This window comes from Psammomys obesus, unplaced genomic scaffold (assembly GCF_907164565.1).
Source record: "Psammomys obesus unplaced genomic scaffold, mPsaObe1.curated_primary_1811, whole genome shotgun sequence".
NCBI lineage: Eukaryota > Metazoa > Chordata > Mammalia > Rodentia > Muridae > Psammomys > Psammomys obesus.
Window position 1 is genome coordinate 3,695,701 of NW_026589137.1, and position 17,506 is coordinate 3,713,206.

Consider the following 17,506-nt stretch of genomic DNA (forward strand, 5'->3'; position numbering starts at 1 on the left):
AGTTAACTGGGGTGAACATACTAAAAGACTACATACAAAATAAAAATTGGGCCAATTCTTTCCAATGAAAACAGGGGGAAGGATTGAGTAGTAGATATCATGCTCTTTTGGTATCTACAAATAATTCAGAAATTAAAAATATAAAATTGGAGGTCATTAAAAGAGGAATGGTTTTTTTCTTTGAGTTTGTTAATATGGTGGATCACATTGATGGATTTCCGTATATTGAACCACCCCTGCATACCTGGGATGAAGCCTACTTGGTCATAGTGGATAATATCTTTGATGTGTTCTTGTATTCAGTTTGCAAGTATTTTGTTAAGTATTTTTGCATCAATGTTCATAAGGAAGATTGGCCTGAAATTCTCTTTTTTTGTTGAGTCTTTGTGAGGTTTAGGTACCAAGGTGACTGTGGCTTCATAGAATGAGTTTGGTAATATTCCTTCTGTTTCTATTTTGTGGAATAGTTTGAAGAGAATTGGAGTTAGCTCTTCTTTGAAGGTCTGGTAGAATTCTGCGCTGAAGCCATCTGGTCCTGGACTTTTTTTGGATGGGAGACTTTTGATGACTGCTTCTATTTCTTTGGAAAAGGGACTGCCTCTGACATAATCTGATTGACCTGCTCATTGATCACCTCCCCCTAAGGGGGGAGCAGCCTTACCAGGCCACAGTAGAGGACACTGCAGCCACTTTTGACGAGAACTGATAGACTAAGATCAGAAAGGAGAGGAGAACCTCCCCTATCAGTGGACTTAGGGAGTGGCATGCATGCAGAAAGGGGAGGGAGGGTGGGATCCGGAGGGAAGAAGGGAGGGGCTTATGGGGGGATACAAAATGAATAAAGTGTAATTAATAAAAAAATTTAAAAAAAGAGGAATGGTAGTGCTTGCTTCGGCAGCACATATACTAAAATTGGAACGATACAGAGAAGATTAACATGGCCCCTGCGCAAGGATGACACACAAATTCATGAAGTGTTCCATATTTTTTAAAGGGAACAGGGACTATTTCTGATATGAACTTAATGACAGGCTCTTTGACTTCCCCACCCCTCAAGAAAGGAGCAGTCCTGCTAGTCCACAGAGGAGGACTTTGCAGCCAGTCCTGAAGATACCTGATAAAACAGGGTCAGATGAAAAGGGAGAAGGTCCTCCCCAATCAGTGGACTTGGAAAGGGTCAGGGAGGAGATGAGGACAGGAGGGTGGGATTGGGAGGGAATGAGGGAGTGGGATACAGCTGGGATACAGCTAGGATACAGAGTTAATAAAATTTAACTAATAATAAAATATAAAAAATAGGAGGAATGGTAGTTCAAGACCTAAATGTAGTCAGGACTGTGAATAATCATGTTGAACATACCCAGAGAAAAAAAGAAAAACAATAAGGGCTACCAATATTTAAGGGATAAAAACAAAACAACAACAACAACAACAAACATCCCAGAATTGCAAAAAGAATACTGTACAATAACATATCCTCTAGGGGTATCACCATCCCTGAAACTCAACCTATACTATAAACAGTAATAACAACTGCATGGTACTGGCATAAACACAGAATGGTGGAACAATGGAATCAATAGAAGACCCAGAAATAAACCCACACACCTATGGTACTTGGCTTCTGACAAAGAAGCCAAAACCATACAATGGAAAAAAGATAGCATATACAACAAATGGTGATCGTCTAACTAGATGTCTACATGTAGAAAATGCTATAAGAGTCATATTTATCATTAACTCATTTATTTCTTTATTTTTCCATTACCTTTTTTTCGCCTTTTTTATTATCATTTATCACAATTTATTCAAATTCTATCCTGGCTGTGGTCCCGTCCCTTGTCTCCTCCCAATCCCATCCTCCTTCCCTCTTCTTCGCCTATGTCCCTCGCCCAGTCCACTGATATGGGAGGTCCTCCTCCCCTTCTATTTGACCCTAGCTCATCAGGTCTCATCAGGACTAGTTGCATTGTCTTCCTTTGTGGACTGGCAAGGCTCCAACCCCCCACCCCCTTAGGCGGAGGTGATCAATGGCAGAGAGTGTGCCATTGAGTTCATGCCAGAGAAAGTCCTTTATCCCCTTACTAGGGAAGCCACTTGGAGACTGAGTCTATGGCTACATGTGAGCAGGGCCTCTCCATATATTGTCCTTGGTTGGGGTTTCAGTCTCTGCAGGGACCTCAGGGCTCAGTTTTTATGGTTCTTTTGGTCTCGTTTTAGGGCTCCTGTGCCCCCCAGGTCTTTCTGTCTCCAGCTTCTTTCATAAGATTCCCTGCACTCTGCCCAAGTTTAGCTATGAGTCTCAGCTTCTGCTTTGAAACCTTGATCAATAGGGTCTTTCAGAGGCCCCATGTGGTAGTCTCCTGTCCTGTTCCCTGTCTTCTCCTGCTTCCCACTTCTATGGCACTTCTCCTTCTGAATGAGGATTGAGCATTTTCCTAGGGTTTTCCTCATTGTTTAGCTTCTTTTGGAGTATAGATTTTAGTATGTTTATCCTATATTATGTGGCTAATATCCACTCATAAGTGAGTATGTATCATGTGTGTCTTTCTGCTTCTAGGTTACCTCATTCAAGATAATCTTTTCTAGTTCCTACCATTTGCCTGCAAATTTCATGATTTCCTTGTTTTTATTAGCTGAGTAGTGTTCCATTGTGTAAATGTGCTACAATGTTTGCACCCATTCCTCCGTCGAGGGACATCTAGGGTGTTTCCAGCTTCTGGCTTTTACAAATGGAGCTGCTAAGAACAGGGTTGAACAAATGTCTTTGTTGTATACTTAAGCATCTTTTGGATGTATGCCTAGGAGTGGTATAGGTGGATCTTGAGGTGGCACTATTCCTAATTTTCTGAGAAAGTGCCAAATTGATTTCCAAAGTGGTTGTACAAGTTTACATTCCCACCAGCAATGGAGGAGGGTCCCCCTTTTTTCACATCCTCTCCAGCTTGTGTTGTCAGTTGAGTTTTTATCTTAGCCATTCTGATGGGTGTAATGTGAAACCTCAGGGTGGTTTTGATTTGCATTTCTCTGATGACTAAGGAAGCTGAGCATTTCTTTAAGTGTTTCTCTGCCATTTGATATTCCTCTATTGAGAATACTCTGCTTAGCTCTGTACCTCATTTTCAATTTATTACTTGGTTTGTTGGTGTTTAACTTCTTAAGCTCTTTATATATTCTGGATATTAGCCATCTGTCAGATATAGGGTTTGTGAAGATACTTTCTCAATCTGGAAACTGCCATTTTGTTCTGATGACAATGACTTTTGCTTTACAGAAAATTTTCAGTTTTAAGAGGTCCCATTTATTGATTGTTGATCATAGCACCTGTATTGTTGGTGTGCTGTTCAGGAAGTTGTCTCCTGTGCCAATAAATACTCATATTTTAAATAAACAATATAACTGTATAAAATAAATATAAATACAACAATTATTAAAATTATAATCAATTAAATATTTATACATTAAAATCTGTGTATATAAGAACATGAGTTGCTAATTAGCAGCAATAAAATTTTTGATATAATAAGAATATTGTTACATAAAAATATTTAAGGACTAAGCAGATGAAATTAAATTGAGTGGAGCAGGAGGTAAATCAGGTTTTGAATGCTATTATAAAATCCAAGAAGAGAGTGCTTCATGAGGAGCTAAGCTAACACCTTTGTCATTGCAGATATCAATCTCCCTTTCTTAAAATACCCTTTTCATATACAATAAGCACGATTAGTTGAACATTCTTTAAATATCCTCTAGCTCTGCTGTCTTATTTTATGGGATACTTGGAATGTCTCTGAGCTAAATACAAAAAGAACAGTATAAAATTATGAACTCTTGTCACTAACCTAATCAGATCCCCATAAATAGTGGAATAATATCTGTAACATAACAATAACATTAAGGTAAATCTAATAAATTGATATCAAATAAACAACATATAAAAAATAAGAACAGATCCCTCAGTATCTACTCATAAGTTCTGCCATATTTTGTACCTTAACTGATTAACATAGCATATCTGCATAATAATGATTATTGGCCATATTTTAAAGAATAGAAAATCAAGCAAAATTTTACTAACGTGTACAGTGTTGTTTAGTGGGATACGGCAGATTTTGAAAGTAGATCTGTGTGATCTTAGATTTTTCTACAAAATAAAACTATCCCATCCCCCAAAAGCAGATTCTAGATTTCTCCATCTCTGACTATTATTCAGAGGCCATAGCATCCCACCTCTATATTTTCAACTTAGTTATGAAGGCTCAGAATAATAACAACAACAAAAAAGATTAATGCCAATCTCATCCTGACATTAGTCTGATAAATGACTGAATGTGTATCTTTCATCCCCATAATTTTGTAGCAAATATCTATGAAAACTACCCTCCCACAAAGTGAGGAGGAAATCTGTTCAGTTTTCAATGCAAGCAAAAAAAGGTGGGCCTAGGACAATGCAATCAATTTCTTTACCTTGTGTTTGAAATTATACTCTGATGTACTACCCGTAACCAATTGGTTGAACAGACACTACACTACTTTGAAAACCGTAGTTTGATTATCATCTTCAGGTAAATGGATACAAAGTGAGTCTGTAAAGAAGCATGAAATACAATTATCACTATGAATACAAAGTTATGCATAATAAGAAGGTTCAAAAAAAAGAAACTGGGCTAAGAGTCACTGAGTCTATCTTGATTCTTCTTTTCCTAGTGTTTTGGTTTCTATTCTCACAAGACCAAGAGGTTTCCACAACTGTTTCCTTTTAGTAATATCCTTCATTTTTGCTTGACCTACTGTGAATTAGCTTCTGTCACTTGAGAATAAGAAACTGTTTTCACAAGAAAACTTATCTGCTGGAGCTATAAACATACAACACTATGACTTCAAATGAATGATCCCAAGCACTTCATATTTCAAAGGCAGAACAAAAGGAGTTGTTCTCATGTCTGTCATTTCCTAACAACCAAATTGCTTTTCACAATATAACAATTTATGCTGTTTGATAAACAGTATAGTCTTTGGTTGTGTCCCCTTTGACTTGTTGAAGAAAAGGATTAATATGGATTATTTAACATATACTCATATTCCTGGATGTCTAGTGAGAACAAAGCTAATTGAATATTTTTCATCCATCTCCCAAAACCAAAAAAAGAGAGAGTAGAGGCTCTACTAAAATCTACCATAACTCAAATTAATTTATTCATGGATCTCATTAGTAAAAATGTTTTTTGAGCTCAAAAGTATAGTATTTGTTCAGCATCTATGATGACTTGGGCTGATGTGTCAGAACTGCAAAGTTAAAGAGAATTCCAACGTGTCTGCAGTGTATGTCACGAAGTCTGTATATGTGAAATATTTGCCTGTGTGCAACTTAATCTTCTTAGTCCTGTTGAAAAACAATGGATAGTTTTCTCAATATGATTCTGACTGAAATGTTTCCTCAATGAAGATTGGACTTCTTACCAGAGTCCTCTTTCTTGATTAGCTTCCTTACGTATACAGGTTTTAGTATGATTATCCTGTATTATATGTCTAATATCAACCTATAAGTGAGTATATACTATGTGTGTCTTTCTGCTTCTGGGATACCTCACTCAAGATGATCATTTCTAAGGAAGGAAGGAAGGAAGGAAGGAAAAAAACAGTATACACAGAGCTTCCTTTTAAAAAATGAAATGAAAGTAATAAAATTTGCTATATCCCAATGTTAAAATTCCCTCTGGATTTATTGCCCTTCAAATCGTCTTCATCCCTGTGTGGCTGCCTTGAATGTAAATGCCATTAATCAGACATGAGTTCCTAAATCCCTAGAACAATGTGATTTCCCCCCAAGCTAAAGACACAACACATTCAGGTTTATACTGACTGATTTGTATATTTATACAGTGTATGCAAGAAAATACCAGAGTCAGACTATCTGGATGACATGTGTTGACATGGTGAAATTAACAGTGGAATAAGAAGCAGTGACTTTTTTGTTTCCCTCCCCCAGAAATCTTCAAATAGTTACAGAAGATAAAATCTGAAATAATTCAGAACATCCAGAGGAATCAGAGGGGACTGGACAACATCTGTAGGAGGCCACCTTGTTCATTTCAGAATCTTTGACAAGTGCTAGAATCAAACATCTAAAATAATAATTCACTACATTTATTTGCACTTCAATAGGATATTATTCTGCTTGTGGTGTCCCAAGACCTTCATTTCTACAGTCACACCCTTCAGTTATGTACTTAATGCCCTATTTTATTATAACAGATATGGATAGTGGACTTCCTTTCTAATGTATCTCCTTGTGATCCACTCAACCTCCTTGTTTATTACTATTCTTAATTCTTCCAAATGTCATTTCCTTTACAATTATCCTTTCTTAAATAACCTTCAACAGAATCTTCCAGCAGACGTGGTGATAAACTATTGGCAATTGAAGCTACCTTGGGGTAAGTGCTCTAACATGCCTTACCCCTTACTGAGAAGCTCATAAGTGTTGATGCTACTATGCAGGAAGGGCCCTATCAGTTACTGAGGTGATAGTAGCAGTTGATGCCACTGTGGGTAAAGTGATCTGCAGTCCTTATCATGTGGAGTGTGTGGCAGTTGATGAAGCCGTGTGTGTGTTGCTCTACAGGCCCTATCTGTTATTAAGAAAAGATTGGCAGCTGAAAAACTGCTATGAGGAAGCGCTCCCTGGCCCAGTCAATTACTGTGGATCGATTAGCAGTTAGTTAAAGCTGTGATGTGTGGTGGTGTTCTACCTGGGCCTAACCTTTACTGAAGAACTCATAAAGCTGCTATCAGTAGTAATTCTCTAGGCCCTATGCCCTGCTTAGGAGATGTTGGCAATTGAAGCTCCTAGGAAGGTGATCTTTAGGATCTAGCTCTTACAGAGGTGCCACTGGAAATTAATATATTATGAAGGATGTACATTACAGGCCTCATTCCATACTGGATAGTTGTTTGCTGTTGAAGTTACAGTGGGAGGAGCTCTATAAACCCTATTCCTCACTGAAGAAATATGTTGGATGAGACTCTCATGAGGGGAGATGTCTTCCTGGCCTCATCTCTCATGTAGGAGATGTTGTTACTAAATTATGCTATGTGAAATGCTTTCCTGGAAATATCCCACACTATTTGCAGATGAAGCTGCTATGAAGGAAACTATCTACCAAACATTATCCCTACTGAAGAGTTGCTGGCAGTACAAGTTGTCATCAGCATCTGCTCCACCATGAACCTTCCTTTACTGAGGAGCTGAGGGCAGTAAAATCTCCTATGCTTACAGGGCTCTGCATGTGTTGTTCCTGACTTGTGAGCTATTGGCATCTGAATCCGGCATGAGGAGATTCTCTTGGGACCCTATCCTTAGTTAAATAGTTACTGGCATTTAAAGCTATCATGGAGGAGGTGCTTCCTGACCTATCCCACACTTAGCAATTAGTGCCAGTTGAAGATGTTATGAAGGAGGAATTCTCCAAGCTAGATTCCTAAGTCAAGAGCTTTATCCAGGTGGAGTGTCCATGGGTGAGATGCCTTCTAGCCTGTCTACCTTTTGAGGAGATATTAGCCATTGGAACTGCCATCTTATGTGCTCTCCCAGACTTACCACATACTAAAGTTTTATTGGCAACTGAAGTGATCATGTAGGGTGTGTTTTATATATGCTATTTCTAACTGAAGTGCTATGGAAAATTATGTGTTGAGGGAGGTGGAGGCCAATAAGCACTATATCCTATGTAGGTGATTTTCACAGTTGAAGCTGCCATGAGGAGATGCTCTCCAAAGCCTATCCCTTACTGAGTATCGATTATTTGTTGAATCTGTAATAAAGAAGATGTTTTGCAGGCCCTCTTTCTTACTTAGAAGTTAGTGGCAGTTGAAGATGACAGAAGAGAGGTGCCCGTAATGACATATCTCAATACACTCAAGACATATTAGTAATTAAAGCTGCACAGAGGGCCTCTGAAATAATCTACCTAGAAGTTATCGAAGCGGATGCTGAGAATCATAGCCAAACCTTGGGCAGAGTACAGCAAATATTATGGAAGAAAGGGGAGATAGAAATACCTGGAAGGGTACAGGAACTCCACAGGGAGACCAACAGAACCAAAAATATCTGGGTCCAGGAGGGCCTGGAGAAACTGATGCTACAAAAAAGACCAGACTGGAAGAGGACCTAGACCACATGCTCAGATGTAGCCCACAAGCAGTTCAATCTCAATGTGTATTCTGTAGTAAGATGAACATGGCCTGTCTCTGACAAGGACTAAGTGGCTAGCTTTTTGATCATCTCCTCCAGGGTGTGCAGCCTTGCTAGGCCACAAAGGAAGACAATGCAGCCAGTCCTGATGAGACCTGATACCCTAGAGTCAGATAGGAGGGGAGGAGGATCTCTCCTATCAATGGACTAGGGAAAAAAGAGGGAGGGAGGGTGGGACTGGGAGGAGATGATGGAGGGTGCTACAGCCAGGATACAAAGTGAATAAATTGTAATAAATAACAAATAAAAAAATAATATTTTTTAAAAAGCTGCTATAGGTTCCAACACTGATTGAGGAGCTCTCCAGGTTCCAACACTGATTGCGGAGCTGCTGGCATATGAAGCATCCTTTGGAAGAGGTGACCTTTTGTTCTTGTGTTACTTGGGGTTATCTTGGGGTTCTTATTGCTTAGACAAACACAATAACCAAAATCAAATTGGGGAAGAAAGGGCTTATTTTATTTTATTTTATTTTATTTTATTTTATTTTAATTTATGGTTTGTAGTCTCTTATTCATGATGTCAGGGCAGGAATTCAAGGCAAGAGCATGGAGGCAGGAACAGAAACAGACCATGAAGGAATGTTGCTTACTAGCTTCATATCCTGCTTTCTTATTGTACTCAGGAATACTGCCTTTCAAAGTAAGCTGGACACTCACAGCAAGCTGTGCCCTCTCACACTAATCCAGAATCAAGAAAGTGGCCCCAGATTTGGCTTCAGAAGGTATATTCTGAATTGAGTTTCCTTCCTCTCAGATGACCTTAGCTTTGGTCAAGTTGGTAAAAATCCAAAACAAAACAATAAAACAAAACAGGGAACAGAAACTCTGTACATTATTACAAAGCTATAGGCAGTTGAAACTGTCATGGAGAAAGTGTTTTCCAGTCCCTACCTGTTAATGAACAGCTACTGGTAGTTGAAGCTGTCATAGGAAAGGTGTACTTAAGGGTGTATCATTTACCAAGCAGCTATTGACATTTAAAACAGCCATGAAGGAGGTGTTCTCCAGTCTCTTTCTGTGATGCCTGTTCTTGGTTGTCAGTGTAACTACATCTGGAATTAACTAATACCCAAATGGCTAGGCAGACCTGTGAGGGAATTTTTATCTTAATTAAATCATTTGAAGTGCAAAACCCACTTTTAATCCAGATCTTCTGAGGTGGGAAGGTATACCTATAATCCAGATATTTTGAAATGGAAAAATCCACACTTAATCTGGGCCACACCTGCTGGCATCCAGGAGGAATAGAGGTAAAGAGTGTGGGACTGGGAGGAGACAAGGGAAGGGGCTACAATCAGATATAAACTGAATAAATTCTAAAAAATTAAATTAAAAAATAAAGGATGTGAAAGAAGAAAGCCATCTCTCTTTGCCTAATTGGCTTCATCGTAGCTGACAAGACCATTCCTTCAGTGGCATTAGTGCCCACTTCTTTGTGATTCTGGTTTTTACTGAAGACAAGTTGAGATATCCAGCCTCAGACTGAACAACTACTAGATTTGTGGTCCTTCAGTTGGTAGGCCATCATTATTGGACTTTCTAGACCACTGTGGTCCAGCTAGTCCTACTTATTTGTTTAGTCTAATAAATTACATTTAAGTAAATTAAATACTTATTTAAATATATAAAACCTAATTATTTATTTAGCCCTACTTATTAATTTATATAGCTATAGACTCATTCTACAAATTCTGTTCCTCTACAAAGTCCTACTACACTGTCTTTACTGAGTAGTTTCTGAGAGTAGAATCTACAGTGGATAAGATCCATCCTCTGTGTATATATTACTGGAGTTGAAACTTCATGGAGGATGTGCTCACCAGGAATATATCTGCTGATAGATGAGGCAGGTGTCTTTCTGGGCCTCTCCTTTACTTAGGAGTTCATGGTAGTAGAGACTGCCAGGAAGAAAATTATCTGCATTCCCTATCTCTTACTGCAGAACTTTTCACAGTTGAAACAGTCATGCCAGATGATCTCCAGGTCTTTTCCCTCACTGTGGAGATATTGGGAGTTTAATCCACCTTGTTTGGGTGCTCTCCAGGCCCTCTAGCTTACTGAGGAGTGCTGGTTTGCTGTTATTGGATTGCTTAGCTTGCTTTCTAAGTGTCACAGGACCAAATGTCCAGACTGCTACTTTCCACAATAATCAGGACCCTCTTATATTAGTTTTCAATCAAAAATGGCCCTATGAGTTGTTCACAGGCCAGTCTTTTTTTTTAATTTTATTTTTTCTTATCAGTTACATTTTATTAACTCTGTATCCTAGCTGTATCCCGCACCCTCATTCCCTCCCAACCCCACCCTCCCTCCCTCATCTTCACCCTGCCCCTTCCAAGTCCACTGATGGGGGGGACCTCCTCCCCATTAATCTGATCCTGTTATATCAGGTATCTTCAGGACTGGCTGCAAAGTCTTCCTCTATGTCCTAACAGGACTACTCCTCCCTTGGAGGGGGGAGGTCAAAGAGCCAGCCATTGAGTATGGAGGTATTTCTAAACTGAGTTTTCTTCTCAGATAACACTAGCTTGTGTCAATTTAACAAACACTAGCCACTACAGAATTTATCCCCTCATGTAGAGCTTTTTCTAGTTGAAGTTGCCATTGGTGAGGTGCTCTCCAGCAACTATTCCTTATTGGAGAATTATTAGCAATTGAAATTCCCATCAAATGTGCTCTCCAGGCCCTTTGCATAACTGAGGAGCTTTGATAATTTATACTGTCTTAAATGAGACATTGTACAAGTCCTATCTCTTATTGAGTTGCAACTGGCAACTGAAGCTATGATAGGAAGGTGCTCTCCAAGGCCTCCCCCTTATTGGGGAGTTATAGGCAGTTGAAGATACCATGAGAGAGGTGCTCAACAGGGCTTGTTCTTTACTAAGGAGATAGTAGCAGTTGATGATACCATGGAGGAGGTGACCACAATCCAAGCTGAAGCTGCTACAGGGACATGTTCTGCACATTCCACACCTGAAAGAGGAGCTACTAGCATATGAGGCTTCCATCAGGGGAAGTAATCTTCAGGCTCAGTCTTAGTTAGGTTTTCTATTCCTTGTATAAACGCCATGACCAAAATCAACTTGAGGAAGAAAGCAATGATTTGTATCTTACAACTCATAATCCATCATTCATGGAAGTCAAGGCATGAACTCAAGACAGGAACATGGAGGGAGTAACTAGCTAAAATAGAGGCTGAGAAGAGATGTTGCTTACTGGCTAGCTGCCCATGGCTTGATTTCTTACTTTTTCCCTCTATTTATTTATTTTTTTTTGTAGCTGTTAGGAGTTTTATTGCTTTGAAGAGACCTCATGACCATGGCAATTCTTTGGTTTTGGTTTGGTTTTCAAGACAGGATTTCACTGTGTAACCTTGGAACTAGCTTGTAGACCAGACTGGCCTTGAATTCACAGCAAGCCAACTGCCTCTGCCTCCCAAGTGATAAAGATCAAAGATGTGTGCAACCACTGCCTGACAGACCATAGAAACTTTTATAATGGACATTTAAATGGGGCAGGCTTATAGTTTCAGAGGTTTAGTCTATTATCTTCATGGTTGGGAGCTTGAAGAAGACATGGTGCTGGAGAACAAGCTGAGAGTTCTACATCACTGATCCACAAGCAGCTTAAGGAGTATGTGTGCCACACTGGGCATAGCTTGAGCAGAGGAGACCCCAAGGCCTGCTCCACATTGACATACTTCCTCCAACAAGGCCACACCTTCTCCAAAGGCCATACCTCCTAATAGTATGTACCTATGGCCCAAGCATTCAAACACATTTAGTCTGTGATGGCCATTCTTATTCAAACCACCACAGTGTCCTACACCATATAGAAGGTTCTCAGTTCCATGAGGTCTCATTTATTTTTGTTGATATCAGTGCCTGTGATAATAGCCTTTTGTTCAGAAAGTCTTTTCCTGTGCCCGTGAGTTCAAGGTTTTTCCCCACTTTCTCTTTACTTATGTTTACTCTATTTGGTTTTACGCTTAGATCTTTGTTTCATTTGGAAGGTAGCTTTGTGCAGGTTCATAAGTATGGATCTTGAATCAATTTGGGTTGTTCTACATGCATCCATCAAGTTTGACCAGAACTATTTGTTGAAAATGTTTTTTTTTCCAGTGTGCATTTATGGCTTCTTTATCAAAAATCAGGTATCCATAGGTATAGATATATGTTTGGGTCTTCAGTTCAGTTGCATTAATCAATGAGACCACTTTGTTCCAATACTCTGCTCTTTTTATTTTCATAGCTCTGTACTTGAAATCAGAGATTTTGATCTCAATGACATTACATGATTGTGATGGTGAGGAGCAAGGGGAACACTCTTCCCATGCTGGAGGTAATGCAAACTTCAAAGAAAAAAACCCAGAATAGCTAAAACAATCCTGTACAATAAAGAAATTGCTGGAGGTGTAACCATCAGAGTCAATTTGATTTGCATTTCCCTGGTGACTAAGGAAGCAATTCTTTAAGTGTTCTCAGCCATTAGAGATTCCTTTGTTGAGAATTTTGTTTATCTCTCTTCCCCATTTTTTAAATGAGTTATGTGGTATGTTGGTGTCTAACTTGAGTTCTTTATATATTTTGGACATTAATGCTCTGTCAGATACAGGGTTGGTGAAGTCAATTTTTTCCATTCTGTAGGCTGCCATGTCCCATTGACAGTGTTCTTTACCTTACAGAAGCTTTTCATTTTCATGAGGTCCCATTTATTAATTGTTGATCTTAGAGCTGTTGGTGTTCTGTTCAGGAAGTTGTCTCTTGTGCCAATTAGTTCAAGGCTCTTCCCCACTTTTTATTCTAACGGGTTTAGTGTGTCTGGTTTTACATAGAGGTCTTTGATCAACTTAGACTTTAGTTTTGTGCAGGGTGATAAGTATGGATCTATTTCCGTTCTTCAACATGCAGATATGCAGTGAGATGAGCACCATTTGTTGAAAATGCTCTTTTTTTCCAGTGTATTGTTTTGGCTTCTTTAGCAAAAATGACCACAGGTATGTGGGATTATTTCTGGATCTTTGATTTGATTCCATGGATCAACTTCTCTGTTTTTATGCTAATACCATGCAAGTTTTGGGGTAGGTTTTGGTTTGGTTTGGTTTGGATTTTGTTTTATGTTTTTGTTTTACTATTGTTCTGCAGTACAACTTGAAATCAGGAATAAAGATACCTCCAGAAGTTCTTTTATTGTACAGAATTGTTTGAGCTATCCTGGATCTTTTATTTTTCAATATGAAGTTGATGGTTGCTCTTTCAAAACTGGTGAATAATTGTGTTGAACTTTGATGGGAGTTGCATTGAGTCTGTAGATTGTTTTTTGTAAGATGGCAATTTTTTATTCTGTCAATCCTACAAATCTGTGAGTATGGGAGACCTTTCCATCTTCTGAGATCTTCAATTTCTTTCTTAAATGACTTGAAGTACTTGTCTTTTACTTGCTTAGTTAGAGTTACACCAAGATATTTTGTATTGTTTATACCTATTGCAATGGCTGGTTTTTTTCCTTAATATCTTTCTTAGCCATTTATCACATGTATAAAGGAGGGTTACTGATATATTTTTTTATATTTTTATTATTAGTTACATTTTATTAACTCTGTATCCCAGCTGTATCCTGCTCCCCCATTCCCTCCCAATCCCACCCTCCCTCCCTCATCTCCTCCCTGCCCCTTTCCAAATCCACTGACTGGGGAGGACATTCTCCCCTTTCATCTGACCCTGTTTTATCAGATATCTTCAAGACTGGCTACAAAGTCCTCTTCTGTGGCCTAGCAGGACTGTTCCTCCCTTGAGGGGTGGAGAGATCAAAGAGCCTGCCACTGAGTTCCTGTCAAAAATAGTCCCTGTTTCCCTTACTAGGGTAAAAAACCAATTGGTTACTGAGCTACCATGAGATACATCTGAGCAGAGGTTCTAGGTTATATCCACATATGGTCCTTGGTAGGGTATCAGTCTCAGAAAATACCCCTGAGCCCAGATATATTTGGTCCTTGTGGAGCTCCTATCCTCTCCATGTCATACTAACTCCCCCTTCTTTCATATGATTCCCTGATTTTATTTAGTTAAGTTTGTACCTAGCTACTTTACTGAAGATGTTTACCAGCTATAGGAGTTCTCTGGTAGAATTTTTGGGGTTATTCATGTATACTATCATCTCATCTGTGAATAACAATACTTTGACTTCTTCCTATTCAATTTGTATCTGATCCATCTCCTTTAGTTGTCTTATTGCTCTAGCTAAAACTGGAAGTACAGTACGGAATAGGTTCAGAGATAGTGGGTAGCTTTGTCTTATCCCTGATTTTAGTGTAATTGCTTCAAATTTTGCTCTATTAAATTTGATGTTGGATATAGGCTTGTTGTATATTTCCTTTAATATGTTTAGGTATGTGCCTTGTATCTTTGATCTCTCCAAGACTTTTTTTTTTCTCCAAGACTTTTAATATAAATAGGTGTTGGACTTTGTCAAAAGCTTTTTTGTCATCTAATGGGATGATCATGTGGTTTTTTTGGTTGTTGTTGTTTTATCGTTTCATTTTGTTCATGTTTTCTTTCATTATGCTATGGTGGATTATGCTGGCGGATTTTCTTATGTTGAACCATCCCTGCATCCCTGGCTTGAAGCCAACTTGATTATAATGGATGATATTTTTGATGTGTATCTGAATTCAGTGTGTGAGTATTTTATTGAGTATTTTTTGCATTAACATTTATACGGTAGATTGGTCTGAATTTCTCTTTGTTGAGTCCTTGTGTGAATTAGGTATCAGGATGACTGTGAGAGCATAGGATGAGTTTGATAATGCTGCTACAGCTTCTGTTTTGCAGAATAGTTTGAGGAATACTGGTATTAGCTCTCCATTGAAAGTCGGGTACAATTCTGCTCTAAAACCAAATGTCCCAGGAATGTATTTTTTTTTGATGTTTTTTTCTTTTTTCGGTTGCCTGAATTTTAATCACTGTTTATATTTCCTTAGGGGTTATCAGTCTATTTAAATTGTTTACCTGATGTTGATTTACTTCTGGTAAGTGGCATCTATCATGAAAATATTATATTTATTTTTGATTTTCCAATTTTGTATAATATGGGCTTATGAAGTAAGACCTGATGATTTTTTGGATTTCCTCATTGTCTGTTTTTTTTTTCTTTCTTTTTTTATTAATTACACTTTATTCATTTTGTATCCCCCCATAAGCCCCTCCCTCCTCCCTTCCCGATCCCACCCTCCCTCTCCTTTCTGCATGCATGCCACTCCCCAAGTCCACTGATAGGGGAGGTTCTCCTCTTCTTTCTGATCTTAGTCTATCAGTTCTCATCAAAAGTGGCTGCATTGTCCTCTACTGTGGCCTGGTAAGGCTGCTCCCCCCTCAGGGGGAAGTGATCAACGAGCAGGCCATTCAGATTATGTCAGAGGCAGTCCATCTTCCCATTACTATGTAACCCACTTGGACACTGAACTGCCATGGGCTACACCTGTGCAGGGGTTCCAGGTCATCTCCACGAATAGTCCTTGGTTGGAGTATGAGTCTCTGGGAAGTTCCCTGTGTTCAAATTATCTTGTTCTGTTGCTCTCCTTGTGGAGTTCCCATCCCCTCCAGCTCTTACTATTTCCCACTTCTTACATAAAATTCCATTCACTCTGCCCATCAGTTGGCCATCAGGCTCAGCATCTCCTTTGACAGTCAATAATGCAGAGGCTTTCAGAGGCCTTCTGTGGCAGGTTTCAAGGTTGTTTCCTGTTTTCTTCTGGCTTTCAGAGGCCCTCGGTAGCAGGTTCCAAGGTTGTTTCCTATTTTCTTTTTCTTCTGATGTCCATCCTCTTTGCCTTTCAGAATGGGGATTGAACATTTTAGTTAGGGTCCTTTCTTTTGCTTAGTTTGTTTAGATGTACAGAATTTAGTGGGTTTATTCTATGTTGTATGTTTATATGAGTGAGTATATACCATGCGCGTTTTTTTGCTTCTGGGACAACTCACTCAGGATGATCCTTTCCAGGTCCCAACATTTACCTGCAAATTTCATGATTTCCTTATTTTTCATTGCTGAGTAATACTCCATTGTATAGATGTACCACAGTTTCTGCATCCATTCTTCAGTTGAGGGGCATCTGGGTTGTTTCCAGCTTCTGGCTATTACAAATAAAGCTGCTACAAACATGGTTGAGCAAATGTCCTTTTTGTGTACTTGCGCCTCTTTTGGGTATATGCCTAGGAGTGGTATGGCTGGATCTTGAGGAAGCGCTATTCCTAGTTGTCTGAGAAAGCCCCAGATTGCGTTCCAGGGTGGTTGTACCAGTTTACATTCCCACCAGCAGTGGAGAAGAGTTCCCCATTCTCCACAACCTCTCCAGCATGTGTTGTCACTTGAGTTTTTCATCTTGGCCAGTCTGATGGGTGTGAGGTGAAATCTCAGGGTTGATTTGATTTGCATTTCCCTAATGGCTAATGAGGTTGAGCATTTCTTTAAGTGCTTCTCTGCCATTCGATATTCCTCTACAGAGAATGCTCTCTTTAGCTCTGTTCCACATTGTTTAAGTGGATTACTTGGTTTATTGCTATTCAGCTTGTTTAGTTCTTTATATATATTGGATATAAGTCCTCTGTCAGATAAAGGGTTGGTGATGATTCTTTCCCAATCTGTAGGCAGTTGCTTTGTTTTGATGACTGTGTCCTTTGCTTTACAGAAGCTTTACAATTTCATGAGGTCCCATTTATTGATTGTTGCTCTTAGAGCCTGTGCTGTTGGTGTTCTGTTCAGGAAGTTTTCTCCTGTACCAATGAGTTCTAGGGTATTCCCCACTTCTTTTTCTAGCCGATTTAATGTGTCTGGTTTTATGTTGAGGTATTTGATCCACTTGGACTTCAGTTTTGTGCAGGGTGATAAGTATGGATCTATTTGCATTTTTCTACATGTAGACATCCAGTTGGACCAGCACCATTTGTCGAAGATGCTATCTTTTTTCCATTGTATGGTTTTGGCATCTTTGTCAAAAATCAGGTGTCTGTAAGTGTGTGGGTTTATTTCTGGGTATTCTGTTTGATTCCATTGATCCACCATTCTGTTTCTATGCCAGTACCATGCAGTTTTTATAACTGTTGCTCTATAGTACAGCTTGAGATCAGGGATGGAGATACCTCCAGAAGATCTTTTATTGTAGAGGATTGTTTTAGCAATTCTCGGTTTCTTGTTATTCCATACGAAATTGAGAATTTTTCTTTCCTGGTCTGTAACGAATTGTGTTGGCAAT

The 17,506-nt window shown here is 39.1% G+C and overlaps 1 non-coding gene across 1 annotated transcript; it reads left to right on the plus strand.

The window, feature by feature from the left end:
• The first annotated feature begins 882 nt into the window (after positions 1-882).
• On the plus strand, positions 883-989 carry LOC129674927 (U6 spliceosomal RNA). Its single transcript, XR_008719864.1, has one exon. It is a non-coding gene; the product is annotated as a U6 spliceosomal RNA (small nuclear RNA).
• The last annotated feature ends 16,517 nt before the right edge of the window (positions 990-17,506 follow it).